Source organism: Triticum dicoccoides, chromosome 6A, assembly GCF_002162155.2.
Source record: "Triticum dicoccoides isolate Atlit2015 ecotype Zavitan chromosome 6A, WEW_v2.0, whole genome shotgun sequence".
Classification (NCBI taxonomy): Eukaryota; Viridiplantae; Streptophyta; class Magnoliopsida; order Poales; family Poaceae; genus Triticum; species Triticum dicoccoides.
The window spans coordinates 266,836,253-266,853,627 of record NC_041390.1 but is presented as its reverse complement, the minus strand read 5'-3'; positions in this window follow the sequence as shown (position 1 = coordinate 266,853,627).

Genomic DNA, 17,375 nt, shown 5'->3' with positions numbered 1-17,375 from the left:
ATATATAATTACGATCACGATGAACAAGATGCATAGGATAAAATTTCTGATGGAATTCCAATTTAAACCGTTTGTAGTCCCATGATCCCATATCATCACATAGCCTATACCATTTCAATGCATCTCCCTTTCAAAGATAAAGGGAAGACCTTCTTCTAGATAACATCATCGGGCATACCTGCACGCTTAAATAATCCACAAACTTCATCAACATATATTAAGTGTAAGTCGGGATGCAATGTTTCATCTCCTGCAAAAGGATTAGATAGTAGTTTCTCTATCATACCCGAAGGAATTTCGAAGTAAACATTTTTAGTAGGTTCAGTAGGTCGAGTAGGTTGAGGAGCAACTATTTGCTCTACCAGTCGGGGTGAAGATACCCCGAACAAGCCCCTCAAAGGATTACTTTCCATAGTAACAAGTGACAGTAAATTTCAGCACACTATATAAATTTTTCCTTACCAAATTCCACCTACCAAAGGCGCTTCACTCCCCGGCAACGGCGCCAGAAAAGAGTCTTGATGACCCACAAGTATAGGGGATCTATCGTAGTCCTTTCGATAAGTAAGAGTGTCGAACCCAACAAGGAGCAGAAGGAAATGATAAGCGGTTTTCAGCAAGGTATTCTCTGCAAGCACTGAAATTATCGGGAAATAACTTCCGTGAAGTTTCAGGACTTTTGGAGCTGTGCAGAATAGGTCTCTAATATTTGCTCCTTTTCCAGCCCAGAATCCTAGCTGCCGGCATTCACCCTCTTTATGTAAACCTTGCAAAGTAAGAGAGAATAGGCATAAGTATTGTGACATAATGTGTAATAACATCCCATAATGCAATAAATATCGATATAAAAGCATGATGCAAAATGGACGTATCAAGTATCTAGGTGACATTATGCTTTTGGTTGATTTGTGTCTTAAGGTGTTATTTTACTATGAACTCTAGGGCTGTTTGTGAAACTTATAGGAATAGCAAAATGGATTGATCAGAAAGAATAACTTTGAGGTGGTTTCGTACGCTACAATAATCTCTTCGTTTGTTCTCCGCTATTAGTGACTTTGGAGTGACTCTTTGTTGCATGTTGAGGGATTGTTATATGATCCAATTATGTTATCCTTGTTGAGAGAACTTGCACTAGTGAAAGTATGAACCCTAGGTCTTGTTTCAACGCATTGCAATACCGTTTTCGCTCACTTTTATCATTAGTTACCTTGCTGTTTTTATATTTTCAGATTACAAAAACCTATATCTACCATCCATATTGCACTTGTATCACCATCTCTTCACCGAACTAGTGCACCTATACAATTTACCATTGTATTGGGTGTGTTGGGGACACAAGAAACTCTTTGTTATTTGGTTGCAGGGTTGTTTGAGAGAGACCATCTTCATCCTACACCTCCCACGGATTGATAAACCTTAGGTCATCCACTTGAGGGAAATTTGCTACTGTCCTACAAACCTCTGCACTTGGAGGCCCAACAACGTCTACAAGAAGAAGGTTCTGTAGTAGACATTAGACAGTCACACAAAACTCGGTGAAGAAGAATCACTACTACTTGCATGAAGTCTTCCATCAAACTTGGGCTATATTTTCTCACCTCTACGGTGATGAAGATCTCAAGCAGATGGGCTTTCAACAGGACTTTGACTGGTCTCAGCCTCCTTCAAAGAAATTCAAGAAGGTTAAAGTTGCTCAGCTCGTCCCTAGCTCATATTCTTCATCTCGGGAGACGGATGAAGCTGAAGACATGAACGACACTGCGACAGGACCAACCTCAACGGACGACCACAACAACGATGTCGCTCCTGCATCGACATCATGCTGATATTCTTCAGGGGTGTTAGTCCTCATCTATCGTCACTTTTGGTCATTCGATGAAAAATGGGGTGAAATTTGAGTTAGTCTCAAAGCTATTTTATATATGGGCTTTCTTTTTCTTAAGTTACAACTCTTGCTCTTCTGATGTGTTTGCTTTGATGAGTTATAAACTTAAGTCCTATGGTGCTCTGACTCTTTTGATCTATTTTTCTGCATGCTTATTTCCTCAAGTAACTTAATGCATGCATGAAGAATTTGTCAGAGACCATATGTCATCAAGCATTTAAAATTCTCCATATTATATGTCAAATGCGTGTATGAATTACAAGATATAGGGGGGGATCTCCATGATATTACTCTACAATGCGCATTTGCTATCCAAGGCAAATTCCTTAAATATGCACATCTTCAGGGGGAGTTCTTCTATATCTTGCAATCAAGTTCCTCAATATCAGTGTTTACACTTCATATGTTTTCCCCCATTGAAAACTTAACCTATTTGTCATCAATCACCAAAAACAGAGAGATTGTAAGTGCATCTAGTACCCCTTAGTGATTTTGGTGTATTGAAGACTTATAGGTTAAGGGACTAATGTGTTTGTGAGTTCACACATGTTCTATAAGTCTATGAGGAGTTTGATATTTATGATGAATGTCCACCCCTGAAAATGAATGTCCTTAGTTGAAGACTTTGGTTTTCTTGAAGACTTTGAAAGTGAGGAAATTGGTGTGACATTGAAGACTTTGATATTGATGCGAGGATTATGAAGCGTGAAGACTTTTGTTTTCGTAGTTTCATTTTCTCTTTCTTGAGTCATAGGAAATACCATACTATTAAAGGGGGTCGTGGTAAAACTAAGGAAACAATTTCCAAGTGATGATCATCTCAAAATCCTACATCTACCCAATCCTTTCGAGTGAAGCCATTGGAAACCTCATACAGTTCGGTCAATTTCTTCAGTGATAGAGACGAAGATCTTCTGTTCTCTGAGGAATTTGTTCTGACTGAGGAGTTAGGAATTCGCCAGTGCAGATTGCCTACAAGTGAGGAACATGATAGCCCAGAGGAATTTGAGAGCTCAAATTTTCGACCGTTGTTATGCTACGCGCCAGCTGTTCCACCTAACGGTCATATCATTGAAGGGCATATATGTCTTATCAAGTCGGGCTACTCCCTAGGCTATAAGTAGTTGCCCCCTACAGGCACTAGTTGGTTGGCTGCTCCGAGAGAAACTGACACTTGTCATTGAGAGCATCCCATCCTCCGAGGACTTTGAGCAAAAATCATCAGTGAGGAAAAACCCAAACCCAAACACCTACAAACCCAAAGTGATTGAGCATCACTGAAGAGATTGTTCCTGTGTGGAACCGACGCTTGTTACCTTTGAGGACTATGCATCATCCATACGGTTAGGCGTCATGGTCTAGAGCATCCAAGAGGAGTTGTGGATCACCAAGTGACTGAGTCTGTGAAGGTTTGGAAGTCACCTAAAGACTTACCATGAGGTATGTGTGGCCTAAAGAATACGGAGATGACTGTGTGTCCACAGGTTTAAATACCTAGCCGCTCCAACCAGACGTACGACTGTCACAACAGTTGGAACTGGTCTACCAAATCATCATCTTTTGCAAGCTACTGGTTCTATTTCCTCAACCCTTTCATTTCCTCATTCGTGTGTTGATGAAATTGATCGTTACTGTTTGAAGACTTTGACTGAAGACTTTCTCAATTTCCACAATCCTATTTCTTCAGTCACTTTTGTTTTCAGCCTGCTTATCTTGTTAACAGGCTACTTGTGCTCTGTGTATGTTTCATTTCATCATGATAGCTATGCTACTGCGTTGTTATGCATGCACCTGAGTACTTATTCCGCGGCTTGTAGTTCGTTACTTAGGAAATTCCTCAAGTTGAATTTCCTCAATGACGAATTTGTAAAAATCACCTATTCACCCCCTCTAGTCGATATAACGCACTTTCAGGATCCCCCTCTACTGTGGTGGCCAACCTATATTCATTGTGTGCTTGGTCCTCTTCCCTTGAAACTTAGGCGGGAAGGGATCCCACGGCGGCCAATTTTAAAAGGGACAAGTAGTACATCTAATCCTGACGAAAGGTGGTCTTCGCCTGCAATGCTTTTGGTCGTGATGTAGCAGTGGGCTCAGTGATGACATCTGTCCTACCGAGCCCGTGGTCTTTGTCTTGTAGCACCGGAATGGAAACCTTTGGGAGATTCGTCGGGAACCCACGTTTGTGCTTGCCTCCTTAGCACCAAAGAGGAAACCGCCTGCTCTACGTCCGCTAAAGCCCGCCTGGCCTTGGTCGTCATGGCTCACGTCATCGCAGTCTCATGAGGCTGGGTACCTGCATATAAATCTCCACTGCTCGGGAGGCCGCCTAGGGAGGCTGCTCTCTCTGGAGGTTTTGGTGTCGTCCGCCTCGTGAGGCCTGGGCCCTTGTGAGGGTCTTGTCTTGGAGGTCTTGCAGATGGGTCATACCAGGCCGTCGAAGGAGACACGCATGGGCCGCAGGCAGGCAAGTCTGGGTACCCTAGTTCCTAGAACGCCAACAACGAGAGAAACACGCAAACCACACTGCATCGCTTAGCTCTGACCACCCACCATAACCGGGAACTCCCCAATATTTTCCACGCCCTCAATTATACCACAATTTTTTTCTGTCATGGATGACCCAAAGAATGTCATGTAGGTGCATCTCCGGCCCTCCTAGGATGGAAAGCCCATAGCCTGTCATGATTTTTTTCATAGAATTAGGAGCCCACACATCTACGATGATACGTGGTTTTGTCACAATTATCGTCATAGAAGTGTCACAACCATGACAGGAAAAAAATTCGTTCGGGCCAAAATGTCACAGATGTGATTTTTTTGGTAGTGGCTTGAGTATTGAAATCTTCATGTCAAATACAGACTATTTCTTTGAATCATCTAAAGGTTCAAATGTCCATGCTACAAAAGAAAAGAATATGTGATGAAAATGTTAGGCAGCATTCCACATCAAAAATTCTATTTTTACCATTTACCTACTTGAGGACGAGCAGGATTTAAGCTTGGGGATGCTGATACATCTCCAACATATCTATCATTTTTATTGGTCCATGCTGAAATATAATCATTCTTGGATGTTTTATATTCATTTTATAGCAAATTTATATCATTTTTTGGGACTAACCTATTGACATAGTGCCCAATGCCAGTTGCTATTTTCCTGCTTGTTTTTTTACTTCACAGAATATCCATATCAAACGGAGTCAAAATGCAGCAAAACATTTTGGAGATTTTTTCTACCCAGAAGACAACTTGGGACCCAAGAAACTGCAGGAGGGGAGGCCCATGGGGCCCACAAGAAACCAGGACGCGCAAGAGGCCCCTCGCACGCCCAGGTGGGTAGTGGGGACCATGGGAGTCCTTTCCACTGCCTCTCAGCTCAATGAATACCCAAATATTCTAGAAACCCTAGGGGAGTCAAGGAAACACAATTGCAGCCACTGCAAGTTCCACAACAATGAGATCCAATCTGGAACCCTATTCCGGCACCTTGCCAGAGAGGAACACAATCACGGAGGGGTTCACCATCATCATTGGTGCTCCTCTTATTATGCGTGAGTAGTTTACCACAGACCTATGGGTCCGTAGGCAGTAGCTAGATGGCTTCTTCTCTCTTTTTGATTCTCAATACAATGTTCTTCTCGATGTTCTTCGAGATCTATTTGATGTAATGACTTTTTGTGGTGTGTTGGTTGGGAACCAACGAATTGCGAGTTTATGATCAGTTCTATCGATGAATATTATTTTATTGTTCTTTGATCACTTATATGCATGATTATTATATCCTCGTATTTCTTCTCCAAAACTTTGGTTTGGTTTGGCCAACTAGATTGATTTTTCTTGCAATGGGAAGAGCTACTTTGTGACGGGTTCGATCTTGCAGTTTCCTCGACAAAAGGGGTAGCGAGGTACGCACATATCGTTGCTATTAAGGATAAAAAGATGGGGTTTATTCCTACACGAATAGATCTTATCTACATCATGTCATTGTTCTTATTGCATTAATCCGTTTCTCCATGAACTTAATACACTAGATGCATGTGGGATAGCGGTCGATGTGTGGAGTAATAGTAGTAGATGCAGGCAGGAGTCGGTCTACTAATATTGGACATGATGCCTATATACATGATCATTGCCTTGGATATCATCATAATTATTTGCTCTTATACCAATTGCCCAACAGCAATTTGTTTACCCACCATACGTTATTTTCTCGAGAGAAGCCACTAGTGAAATCTACGGTCCCCGAGTCTGTCTTCTATCATATTATTTTCAGATCTATTATTCCAAAAAACCAAAAATACGTTGCTACATTTTTTTTTGTTTTTGCTAGATCTATGTCTCCAATCTCATACAATTTTATTAATCTCAATACCGAGGAGGGATTGACAACCCATCTTACACGTTGGGTTGCAAGTATTTATTCTTTGTGTGTAGGTACCGCTTACATAGTGTTGATTGCTTCTCCTACTAGATTGATAACCTTGGTTTCATAGCTGAGGGAAATATTTAACATTGTTGTATTGTATTATCCTCTCCTCTTTGGGGAAGTACCAACACAGATACAAGCAATCAAGAGCTGTTCTTTGTGAGATCAAAGAGTGCATCAAGAAGACCAAGATTCAAGACTCCAATGGTAGATCCCAACTGGGGAGAAGAGCAAGGCGGATCATCAAGACTAATACTAAAGGCAACCCTTCCCGGTGAAGCTGAGAAGGCATGGGAGAAGGCCCGGCAAGCTCTTGCCAGCTGCCAGGGCTCCACCCCATCGAGCAGCTAGTCACTAATCAACGAGGTGTCGAGCGCACAGGTGGTTTGGTGGGATCTGTTGGGCATGTGGAAGCCTGCTCGAAGGAATATTACCTTAATGACACCCATCCTATTGGAGTATCAAGATAATAGGAGGCAGCTGGGCAAGCGGTGTAGCAACCTTGCCAGGGCTCCTCCCCCACATGACACCTAACAGAGCATTTAATGCTTTTGTCCTTGTCCGACATAGTTAGGTATGATAGCATTGTTTGAAGTCTAATCAACATGTAATGAATGTTTTCCACTATGATAAGTCCTTGATCTATAAAATAAGGGCCATGGCAACCTTTACAAGGTTTCGAACCCAATTCAACTCCATGCACACGTGTAGCTGCCTTCTCCTCGTGCCTTGCCGGGGGAAAGCACTCCTTGTACTTGTGCACCTACACTTCCAATACACCAAAGCAGGAGTAGGGTTTTACACCTCAAAAGTGGCCCGAACCTGGGTAAAGATCCATGCGCCCTCTGTTGTTCTTGCTCTTTGCATTTTGTGCATTTCCCTAGCCGAACCAAAAGGGGCAAGATGGCCCCATAGATGGTCGTCCACACTGACATCTTTGGGCGGGCGTGTCGGTGCAACAAACGTCCGCATTTGTTAACCAAACTCATAGACAGGCATGATGACGATCATGCATGCAGCACCAACATATAACACAAGGCCGAGCGAGAGAAATCGCTCTTCGTGAGATCAAGGAGCATATCCAGAAGACCAAGCCAAATATACAAGTCACATATTTCAAGAGAAGTGTCATTTGCTGGCCGGGCAAGGCCGGCAAGGTCGATACAACAACCATGAGTGAAACCAAATCACGCCAGCCACACCTCCGAGACAACCGGAGACCGAAGAACGCACCCCTCAAAGAAGACCCGGTAAGTCCTACCCCCGGCAAGCACATGCCAGTTACCAGCGCTTCACCGCATCACTGCGCCAGTCACTTATCGGTGTGGTGTCAAGCCCCTGGATAGCTAAGTGGCTTTCACTAAGCACGTGGCGGTCTACTGGAAGACAGATCACACCCATTTGATACCCGTCTAAGAGCGTGTCAAGGTGATAAGAAAAAGCTGGCTAAGCAGCGATACAAGCTTGCCAAGGATAGTGCCAGAGTTAGGTATGATAGCACTATTGGCTATCTAATCACATGATAATGTCTATTTCGCCACTGTGGTTACCCCTTTGGCTATAAAAGGAGGTCCAAGGCAACCTAGAGAAGGATTCGTACCCTCTCACACTTGTACTCGCATAGCAGCTCCCCCAAGGCCACCTTACGGGGCATGAGCATTGTGTGACATCATGTTCCTCAATCCAATCCACAAAAGCAGGAGTAGGGGTGTTACGCTTATCAGCGGCCTAAACCTAGGTAAAAATGACCAGAGTCTCGTCGTCGTGTAGTTTCATGGCCTCTGCTATTTGTGCAACGTGATCTCCCCCGGCCAAACCACAAAGGGGCCCGTGGCCCCATAGGTGATCGTGTTCCCCGACGACATCTTTGGCACACCATGTAGGGGGATTCGCTTGCATGAACCCAAAGTTGTGAACAGCGCATCGATCTTCATCATCGTCTTCTTCGTCCTCATCTTCTCCTGCCATGGCGCCCAAGAAGAAACCCAATGCGACCACACACCCCTCCATTTCGAAGGTCCCCTCACACGAAGCTGCGGACACCGTAGGTGCGGCGGCGGCGTTGGGTGAGGCACATGCCACCGGCAACACCACCGGCGCAGGCGGCACCGTTGTTGTATCCACCATGGTCGAAGCTGGAGCAGGAAACGCTGGGGATGGGCAGCATGAGCAGCGTCCTGGCGAGCTTGGCCCTGAATCGTGGGTGGAGGGAATGCCAGTCTCTACCTCCCCGCCGCACAAGAGGACACGGTTGCAAAAGTGACACCCGCTCTGGCGCAAGCCGCGATCCTCCAGTTGTGCTCACCACAGGCGCGACTACGGGGCGCACACCTTGCCGAGAGCAAGACGGGTAGGGCGGAGCACCGAACGAAGCCGTCGACCCCCAAGCATGGCCTAGTCATTGATAAGTCTCCAATGTATCTATAATTTATGAAGTATTCATGCTATTTTATTATCATTCTTGGATGTTTTACAATCATTTTATTGCAACTTTATATTATTTTTGGGACTAACCTATTGACCCGGTGCCCAGTGCCAGTTGCTGTTTTTTGCTTGTTTTTTACATCACAAGAAATCAATATCAAACGGAGTCCAAACACCATGAAACTTTTTGTGGATTTTTTATGGACCAGAAGACATCCAGTGGGCCAGAGCAGCACCTAGGGGTGCCCCGAGGGGGCACACCAGGGCGTGCCTGGGGTCCCAGGTGCGCCCAGGTGGGTTTTGCCCACCTCGGTGGCCTCCCGCACCCCCTCTCTGCCCTATAAATCACCAAATATTCCAAAAACCCTCTGGGTAACCCTAGATCATAAGTTCTTCTACCGCAGGCCTCTGTAGCCACCGACAAGCAATCTAGACCCCATTCCGGCACTCCGCCAAAGGGGGAAATCATCACCGGTGGCCATCTTTATCATCCTAGCGGCCACCATGATGAGGAGGGAGTAGTCCACCCTCGGGGCTGAGGGTTTGTACCAGTAGCTATGTGTTTAATCTCTCTCTCTCTCGTGTTCTTGAGATGGCACGATCTTGATGTATCACGGGCTTTGTTAAAATAGTCGGATCATATGGTGTCTTCCCCTCTCCATCTTGTGATGAATTGAGTTTTCCCTTTGAGATTTTGTTTTACCGGATTGAATACTTTTACAGATTTGAGAACACTTGACATATGTCTTGCATATGAATAACCGTCGTGACAATGGGGGTACCATATTGATTCACTTGATATGTGTTTTGGCACTCAACTCGCGGATTCCCGAGGTGACATTGGGGTAATCTATGCATAGGGGTTGATGCACATTCTCGTCTTTTGTTTCTCTGGTAGGAATCTTGGGGCACTCTTTGGGGTTCTTTGTGTTCAATTGAGTATTATGAATCTGAATTTGCTTTGGTGTTATTTTAGTATGACCTCTTTATAGATCGATCGAAAAGAATAACTTGGTGTTATTTTAGTACGGAACCTTGGATAGATCGATCGGAAAGAATAGCTACAAACAATTTATTCTTATGTTCTCCGCTAGATAGGAACTTTGGAGTGATTCTTCATCGCATGTTGAGGGATTGTTATGTGATCCAATTATATTAGAATTGTTGAGAGATTGCACTAGTGAAAGTATTAACCCTAGGCCTCATTTTCAAGCATTGCAATACCGTTTGTGCTCACTTTTGTTACTTGCTACCTTCATGTTTTTTATTGTTCCTATCACAAAAATCAATATCTACTATCAATACTACGCTTTTATCACCATCTCTTCACCGAACTAGTGCACCTATACAAATTCCCATTGTATTTGGTGTGTTGGGGACACAAGAGACTTGTTATTATTTGGTTGCAGGGTTGTTTGAGAGAGACCATCTTCATCCTACACCTCCCATGGATTGATAAACCTTAGGTCATCCACTTGAGGGAAAATTGCTACAGTTCCACAAAACTCTGCGCTTGGAGGCCCAACACAAGTCTACAAGAACAAGTTGAGTAGTAGACATCACTCATCGCCAGACCACCATGGCGATTGGTTCATGGTGCAAAGAACATGGCAAGGCTCAAGATGGTTCCACCAGAAGTCAAGCAACATCGTGGTCTACCTCGTTAGCCATGCCAAGCACAGTCGCGAAAGCAATTATGCGGGCCCAACTCCTATTGAATTTTCCACCAACAGCTAACAAGATGGATGAGTGGTGGGACACCAGCCAGAGCTTGATTGGCTTTGCCAAAGCTGGTAAATCATAGCATGCAGAGCCACCATGATGACGGCGAAACCGTAGGCCCAGTGGCAGCCTTATCGAGATCAATGAGTCAACGAGCCCGATGAGACGTTGATGGCTTCGTCTGACCCGCAAACCCGTCGAGATCAGCGGTGGGTTCTAGAAGATCGGCAGAAGGAAGATGCGCGCGTCACCATAGAGCGACACCGGGAGGCACAATGTTAATCCAACAGACGCAATGCCAGAGATGTTGCATGCCCTTCCTTCACTCGCGAGCAGCGGTAGGTCCGCTGGCCTTCTGCCCGAGCCTTCAAGCCTGAACTGCCGAAGAAATACAATGGAAAATTGAACCCAGCAGAATTTTTGGGCATCTACACGATTGTCGTTCAAGCCGCCGGGGTAGAGATGAGAAGGTGGTCGCCAACTATTTCCCTTTGGCGCTCAAGCCAAATGTGAGATCATGGCTGATGCACCTGCCGGAAAACTCTATTTCATCATGGGCCGACTTGTGCAATGAGTTTGTTAGTGCCTTCACAGGTGGCCACCAAGAGCCTGGACAGCCCATTGACTTGCAAGTCCTCCCGCAGAAGGAAGGAGAGGATCTGCGTAAGTATATACAAAGGTTCAGTCAAGTACACCATAACATTCCAGAGATACACCCAACATATGTGATTGTCGCGTACCATTCGAATGTGCGCAACAGCAAAATGCGAGCCAAAATGAATGCCCGACTGCCCAAGACCGTCAACGAGTTATACACCTTGGTGGATAAGTGTGCTCGGGCAGAAGAAGGAATGCAACTCCCTGGAGAGGAGGTTGGCATCGAGATTGATTCAGATGATGATGACGGTGCCGCCAACCTAAGGAGGAGAAACCGGAGGCGCAATAGGAAGCGCATGGAAAAAGCAGTGTTGGCAATTGAGAGCTCTCGTGAACTTAGTGCCGACAAGAAGGCTAAAACCAAGAATCTCGGCAAGGGCTACCACGTGCCCTGATTGCTGGGAGGCCGTGACAGCAGAGAAAGCCGGGCAATCTAATGGGCCATACTGCAAAATCCATCGCACCAAGGGCCATGATCTCTAAGAGTGCCACCAAGTTGAGCAGCTTGTTAAGAAAGAAAATGCTAAATATAAGCATGACAGGGAGAGAGGCCAAGAGGGTGCTGGCGGGAAAGGCCGTGGTAGTAGAGGAGGACGCCGCGGCAAGGCCCCACAACAGAAGGAAAAGCCCACTAGAGGTCGTGAAAAGAAAGAAGGAGATGACGGGAGTGATGAAGAGGAAGAAGAAGAAACCAATGAACAAGAATTCCAAAAGGCAACCAAAGCCATGTGCATTGATGGGGGTGTATCTTTGCACTCTTCTCATGGGCGGCTCAATTAGCGGGTGCGTGAGGTCAATGCCGTGGAGCCAACTACAGACTCTCAAAGACCACTTAAATGGTCCTGCATGCCTATCATCTTTGACAAGGAGGATCACCCTAACTGCACCACTGCGGTTGGTTGTTTGCCCTTGTTGGTTTCCCCAACAATCCACAACCTCAAAGTAACAAAGATGCTAGTTGACGGTGGGGCTAGGCTGAACTTAATCCCCCCTAAAGTAGTTGGCAAGCTGCAAATCCCTGATGAGGAGCTCAAGGCTATGGGTACGTTCCAAGGGATCAACCCTGGTAGGAGCCGACCCAAGGGTAAAGTTACACTGCCAACGACATTTGGCAGGGAACTGAATTATCGGACTGAGAGAGTCGTGTTTGATGTTGTCGAACTTCCTTTGCCTTACAATGGAATTCTTAGTCGACCAGCTCTAGCAAAATTCATGGCGTCGTCCCACTATTCCTACAACACCTTGAAGATACCAGGGCCGATGGGGATCATTTCCATTCCGTCAGATAAGGAAGATGCAATTATATGTGTGGACAAGATGTACCAGGATGCGGTGGTAGCTGAGGCCATGGAAGCCCCAACTCCTGCCAAGGAGACAAACAAGGGGAAGAAGGCTAGTAGGGATGCCGAAAAGGACTCCGGGAAGCGTCCTCTTTAGAGTGCGTTGTGCCTATTGATGACCTGCCGAAGAGTTCCACTAGCAAGAGACCCAAGGTTTCTTCAGCTGCTATGAAAAGGGTCCCGGCAAGGCAGGATGGCGCTGACGGTACATTCACCATCAGCTCCACCCTTAATGTTAAATAGGGAAGTGTGCTCCTTGCCTTCCTGTGAGAGAATGTCGATGTGTTTGCTTCGCAACTATCTGACACCCCTGGTGTTCCCAGGGAGGTAATCGAGCACCACCTTGTTGTATGTCCTCATGCTTGGCCCATTAAGCAGAAGGTTAGAAAGCAAGAATTAGAGCAGAAGTAGTTTTTTGCCGGGGAAATCAAGAAACTTGAAGCAGCTGGTTTGGTCAGAGGGGTGATACATCCAACTTGGTTAGCTAATCCAGTGGTACTGCACAAGGCAAATGGAAAAGGGAGGCTATGCATTGATTTCACTGACTTGCATAAAGCACGTCCAAAAGACCCTTTCCCCCTGCCGTGCATTGATCGATTTTTTATTCCACTTTCGGATGTGATTTTCTATCCATCCTGGATGCGTATGGGAGGATCTTGAACCACTTCTGCCAAAGAAAAGGTTCAGTCGCGCTCGCGATGCCGGGGAGGGGCAGGAGGTCACGCGGCCCTGGTACGAGCAGCCACCGTCTGGCTTCCCGCTCCCTTCATACGCCCGTGCGGAGGGCCCCGGAGAGGGCGGCAATGCGCAACGCCGCATGGTCCACGACAACAGTGGCCAGGCTGAGGCTGTGCGGCCGGCCGGCCCTCAAACCCACACTGAGGGCTCCTCGCGTGAGTTCGTGAAATGGGCGACAATGCCGCCGCACACTTGGATCCGATTCCCAAGCTTCTTAGCTGAGGAGATGCCGCCGAGGGGCCGATAGAGTGGTTGCTGCAGCAGCCTAGCCATAGGGGCAGAGGTCGAGGCTGTCCCTCCCGGGTGGCATCTTCATGACCCGAGGATGGGGCGAGGTTGCTCGCGCCTGCCATGCGGACGGGGCCCTCGCCATCCGCTTCAAGTACGATGGCGCCTCCACGCTGTTCTTCAAGGTCTTCGACGAGGAGGGTCACTGTTTGGAGTGCTGCCCTAGATGACGCGGCCTGCGTGGTGCAGCTACGGGCACCGAGCCGGCCTCCGGTCCTGCGGACAACTCCTCCAGCAGCAGCGACAACTCATGGGAGTCCAGCAACTCTCCCGAGCCTAGCGAGTCTTCGGAGTCGAGCGGCGATAGCTACATGCCGGTGAGCTCCCGCCGTGCCCGGAGCACGGCAGCGTCATCCGCTCGGCGTCGATGATGATCTGGATGGGGTTGGCACCAGCCCCACATGGCCCATTGTTGATGATGGCGTCGACGGCGGTGCCTGTAGCAAAGGCTTATTGAGGTTTTTCTCCTTTTGTTCCCTACGAGGTATCGAGACTAACCCCGTGGGGGTATGTAAAGAACTTGTAATGCTTTTGCTTCGATGTTTATTGTTCTTACTATAAGGTTGCAGCAGTGTGTCCCACTTCGGCATTGTTCCCCCTTTTCGTTCTCGCGATAGCTTAGCGCTCTACACCAGCAAGTCCCAGTCCCAAGGCAGGCTTCGGCCGTCGCTGGTATGCCAGGTCGCGATGCGGTGGCCAAGGCTAGGAGGTGAGCGGCCTGAGGTCCGGTAAGAGCTCCTGAGGCGTGATGCTCAAGAGGTCCCCTTTGGCGTGCAACAGGCTCCCTGAAGGCCGAAAAGGGAAGCGGCATTGCCGGAGCAAGATTACGAGAGTCGAAAATTCCAGGCAGCGGGTTCATGCTGGTTCATATAAGTAACTTATCTTGATGAGCGTCACGTGATTCCCTTGTGCGGCGCCCGATTTGTGCTTTAGCGGTGGTGCTACCAGGCAGGGCTCACGCAGTCCTCCCCTTTCCTCGCTCATCTAAATGCTCTGCATCCTCGGGTCCCGACCCTCGAGCGAGGCTCGCCCGTTGCTGGTATGCCAGGTCGCGATGCCATGGTCAAGGTCAGGGGGTGAGGGCTAGAGAGTCAGTAGGAGCTCCTGAGGAACGATGCTCAGGAGCCCCCCCTTTAACACGCAAGCGAATCACGTAAAAAGGGGCCGCCAGCGGGACTGCCTGTAGTTAATCTCTGGAGATTACTACGGGTTAGTCCAAGAGGAGAATGTAACTCATAATCGTGTTTGCTATCCTGCCGCTGATATTTCCGGAAGAAGATGAAGGCACCGAGGATCTGGTGAGGTGAGGTGTGCGGGGCGGGCCGCGAACCAAAGCTCGATCTCTCAGATTTGTCAGCATTGCAGGGACAAACCCGAGCAGAAGCGTCATGCAACCATGTGTAGCCCCATTGGGGGATGAGCAAGAGGCCGGTTAGCAATGCGGGAAGCCGCGAAGGGCAACAGGTAAGCAAGTGATATCATAAATCATCTCATGGAAGGAGAAACGCTAGTTCTAAATAGATGCAAAGAATGATACATGCCACAGGGACGGACCCACGCGGCCTGGGGATGATGCAGCTCGAGGTGCACTCCCAGCTGAACAACTAGAATATGCCAGAACGATACAGGTAGCAGGGCCAAGCCCATGAGATCTGGGGATAATGCAGCCCGAGGGGTGCCCCCAACTGAATAAACTGGAAAATGTCACCTGGCACCATTGCTGCAGAGATGTTGGAGTTGATGAAGATGCGTGCTGAAGAAGTCGCTCCTCACGAGCCGCCTGGGTCTTGAACCTTAGGAGGCTCTGGGTGCTCAAGGGGTTCGCGAAGAACCGTCACCATCTCCACCAGGACAGCCTGGTGTCTGGCCTCCTGAGCCCCCAGAACACTCCGCAAGCGACGCTGGAAGGTACCAGCCGCATTCGGTAGGCCAAAAGGCATGCGAATGTAGCTTTGAGGGGGACCCTCACACTGACCAACGTGCGATGGCCAGAAGCTCTCTTGGGATGCGGCCCTATTGAGCCCTGGAATGTTGACGTAGATGCGCAGCTTGTTCTCCTCGTGAAGACAAGGAGCCCTGCCAGGTGGTGGGCGGTGGTCGCCGCGCATGGCTCTCGCCTCTTGAAGCTCGTCGGTCGCCTAGGTGATGAACTCCTGAGCACCCGGCACCCTATGCCTGGTGCCCTCGTGACGGAAATGCGCACTGAAGCACGCCTCCATGTGGCACCAAGCGCCTCCCTCGTGACGTTGGCTATGTCTAAGGCCCTCCAGAAGAGAGCCCCCGAGCCTAGCCCAAGAGGGCCGTCAGGCGCGCCTTCGTATGCGAGAGTCGGAGGTGCCCCATCCGTGGGCCCAGGTCCTAAGGTGGTGCCGTTGGAGACACCGCTCTTCTGAGGCTCTGGGTGTAGCGGCTTCTTCTTCTTCTTTGGAACAGCCTCAGGAGGGTAGATGGTGCGTCTGTTGTTTGGGTCCTGGACCACTGCAGCCTGGTAGGCACGCTCAAGAGAGGACATCGCATCCTTCTCCTTACAGGCGATCATGATTATGTCGCGGTTCCCTAGCATCTTGAGGACATTGTAACAATGATGAGTCACCTCCATGAACATGGCCAGGGCTTGATATCCGAGGATGGCATTGTACGGAAGGCGGATGTGGGCGATGTCGAAGTCGATGAGCACAGTGCAATAGTTTTCGCACTGGATGAAGGTGCAACGGAGGCGGGTCTGCCCTATCGGGGTGGTGGAGCCGTCGGCCACTCCTGAGAAAGGCCTGGTGGGCAGCAGCTGATCATAGGGCACTTGGAGGCGGTCGAACATCTCGATGGGAAGAACATTGAGCCCCGCACTGCCATCAATGAGGGTCTTGGTGATGAGGATGTTGCTGATGACAGGCGAGCAAAGCATCGAGAGGGCGCCGACAGTTGCTGTGCACTTGAACTGGTCGGACAAGCTGAAGGTGATGGTGCACTTGGACCACCTGAGCGGACGCGTGGCCTCGAGCCAAGGGAGGGCCGCGTTCACCTCATCGGCGAACTGCTTGAAGATATGTTGAGAGGCTGGGGCCTGAGCGCCGCCTAGGATGCAGGCAATGGCACGAGGCTCCTGGAAGCCCCTAGCCCCCTCGTCTTGGTGGTGGTCGTCGTTCCTTCTTGGTGGTGGTGCTATCAGAGGGAGACCGGCGTTGCCCTGAGGACGGTCCCCACGAGGCTGGTCTCTCTAGGCGCCCTAGCAAGGCTGGCCCTGCCAGCAGTCCTCACGGGGCTGGTTGCGCCACTCCTGGCGGGGCCCGCAGTTGTCCCAGCGTCCTCCACTTCAACCTCCTCCATGGCCGTAACCTCGAACGTTGCGCTTGGGGGAAGATGTGAAGAACAACAAAACTATACTATCTAAGCCATTTAAATGGGGTAACAAACAACAATTCTAGAAAAAACCCATATGCATATTTCAAAGTTGGTACTATTCTACCCTATACACAATTTTAGAGTTGTTAAACATGCAAAGTAATGCTACCATGTTAATCTATGCATTTTTCTACCCCATTTACATATAAAGTTTATTAGATTCAGAGCTATGGTTATTTAGTTATGAAATAAACCATTATAGCATGATATAAGAGAAAATTTAAACAAACAACATTTTTAACATTTTTAGCATGGATGAATGTTGCATATTATGAAACTAGATGAAATTCTAAGCATTTTACATATATGAAGTTTTTACGTATGATGCATAGTTCATGAGTTATTATATGCATGAAGTGTAAGGTTTTTTTCGCAACTCTGTTCTCTCGGGATTATTTGCCAAATTCACAGACAGGAATAAAATACATGTGGGCCGAATCTGGGATGAACTAGGCTGCACAGGAGCATGCACAAGATAGAATATATCACCCAG